Source organism: Montipora foliosa, chromosome 13, assembly GCF_036669935.1.
Source record: "Montipora foliosa isolate CH-2021 chromosome 13, ASM3666993v2, whole genome shotgun sequence".
In the NCBI taxonomy this organism is placed as follows: domain Eukaryota; kingdom Metazoa; phylum Cnidaria; class Anthozoa; order Scleractinia; family Acroporidae; genus Montipora; species Montipora foliosa.
This window is the reverse complement of record NC_090881.1, coordinates 43301150-43303649: the sequence shown is the minus strand read 5'-3', so window position 1 is coordinate 43303649 and position 2500 is coordinate 43301150. Positions and strand designations below refer to the sequence as shown.

At 39.5% G+C, this 2500-nt stretch overlaps 1 protein-coding gene across 1 annotated transcript in view; it reads left to right on the top strand.

Moving 5' to 3' along the window:
* The window catches only part of LOC137982323 (hemicentin-1-like), a 41960-nt gene that overhangs the window by 4869 nt on the left and 34591 nt on the right, over nt 1–2500 (top strand). The window lies entirely within an intron of this gene.

Below are 2500 nucleotides of genomic sequence, written 5' to 3'. Positions count from 1 at the left end.
ACTGCGCATAGAGCCGCCTCTCATCACTAACCACCGCTTGGACCGATCAGCTAATCGGCCCAAGCGGCGGTTAGCGACCAGAGGTGGCTGTATTGGCAGGCTAAGTAATCTATCCACAGTCCGAAATAAAATCGGCTGATCAACCTTGTTTCCAGGGTCTCTCTTCTCTGCCTCCTTTGTCGCTGACGGCACCACCTCGATGCCAGGTCCTCAATTAAGCCAGAATAGTAGTCAACCTTAGCATTAGAAATCCGATTCCAAACCAAACAGTGCAGAAAGTTGGAAGGGTGGAACAAGTGCACACAACCCCACGGTCATGAGTTCGAGTTCGAGTCGACTGCATATTTTTGTCTTGCTCCTTCCGCGTGGCGTCAACAATCAAGCGTCACGAAAATTTTGTGTTACTTCTGGTTGTCTCCAAATTTGGTGTGGTAATTGTGAATAAAATAAGCCAATCATCTACCAAGTTTCATGGTGGAAACTTGGATAGGTCATATACACCTGCCCTCATAAAGCATAACAAAATGGCCGCCTTATCAAAGGGTGTTATGTGGCTTTTATGTGCAAACATAATTGCTTTTTATGGACTGTTCGAAATGAATTCTTTCGGCGAAACTCTGCTTAAGGATGGGAAAAATATCGGGGAAACAATTTCAAGCAAATTTAGATCGGCAGCCAGAAAATAACATGGAGAAATTGAGGTTAGTGATGAAGACAAACATTAATATTTTGCGTGCGAGACATTATTTTGAGGACATTTTTTGAACGTCTTTTGACCATCTTTTCGCGTTCAAAATCGCGCAAGATCATCAAACTAAATTTTTCCGAATGAGACTTTATGTTTGTCATCCTGGAGAAATGACAGGTGTGGACACGAGTAAAAAAATCATAAAAAATTCCCGGATTCTTCTGTTTTTTTGAGCCAAATTTATTGGAAATATTGGTTAACGCAAAGAAAGAAAATCCTTTTCAACTTTTTGTACATGTAATTTTGAATTTTCCTCTATTTTTTTCTCCAAAAGTTTGAAATATCTTTGCACTGGGGTGTGCAGATTTTTTTTCTTGAATAACCCAATTAGCATTGTTTCCCTTCAATGTACAATTCCCTGTCAAAACAATTTCATTTAATATTCTGCCCTTATTTTTCCATGGGGAGCAGGGCTGGTGCAGATTCATCGCCATAATAGGCCATTTCCGAGTTCATGGCTGCCTCCTCTTCTAAGCGAGTCTACTTGCGAAGTTTTTCTTATGAAAATTAGTTTTCATTCGTATGTAAAGTGGATTTAATTATCACCACAAAAACTTCCCACTTAGACTCGCTTTGAAGAGGAGGCAGCCATGAACTCGGAAATGGCCTATTATGTGGGTTGAGTTTGATAGTTTTGTACTCTGCTCCTGGAGGTTCTTCCCCAGGTACTCTGGTTTTTCCCTCCGCAAATTCAAAAGCAACATTTATTTGATTTGCTCTGATTTCAGTTCATTTTGTAGTCTCCCCGATTAGTAGAGATCTCGTGCTTGGCTAAATAACCCTGAGCCAAAAAAAAGTGATTGTTGTTATTATTGTTATTATTGTTATTATTATTATTATTATTATTATTATTACTATTATTACTATTATTACTGTTACTACTGAGATTTAAATTTCTGGCTAATCATTCACCCTTCTAGAAGAAACTGTGCCGAAGGCCTTGATTCAAGCCAAGTTGTGACGATCCTTTTTGGCGAGAACATGCTCATAATCATCTCCATCCCCTAATAGATTTTGGCAGGTGATTGGGTAAAAAGGCATTGTGGCCCAACAAAGTACAAAGTGAAACTAGTTGGGTGATCATGCAGTAACCACATTGATAATTAGTCATAGTAAATACAATTGTACATGTACATCTTTTCCAAAGTAGAGGTGTTTCTTTGGTAATGTCATCTTGAATGTGGCTTAATAAATGAACCTCAAAGTGAATTAACTCTGTTGAGCAGAGGCACACACAGAAGACTGCTTCCTAAGAGGGGGCAAGATCCAGTGGTTAGGGCATTGGGTTTGCATTTGGTTGGCCTAAGTTCAAACCCGTTCTTATCGCTGTTTTGGATTTGTTTCCAGATTTACCGTATTCAACTCTACCGTGCTTTGTATTGGTAATAGCTTACTGCTTGCCTCCTGAAAGTTGGGGCTCTTACAATGTACATGTACTTGTAGTCATACTTCTAGTTAGTTTAAATTGGCTTTTTCAGATTATTACAAGTGGAGTGCCTGTGAACTAGCTTGATAGCTAAGTGCACTTCCACTATAAATAAACAAACCATTTTTTCCCAGAGTTGAAGGCAATCAAAGCACTTAAATTGATTTTATGGCGAAATTGTAGCTGCATGGTGATAGAGTCGAATAGGTGGTTTTAAGTCATGGTGGCATGTTGCTGGCTTTTGTGGGTTGTGAGGGTGTTGACTATTAACATAAGGTTCCTGGTCAACTGTCCTACGTCAAACCATAATCTCACAGTCAGCTGGA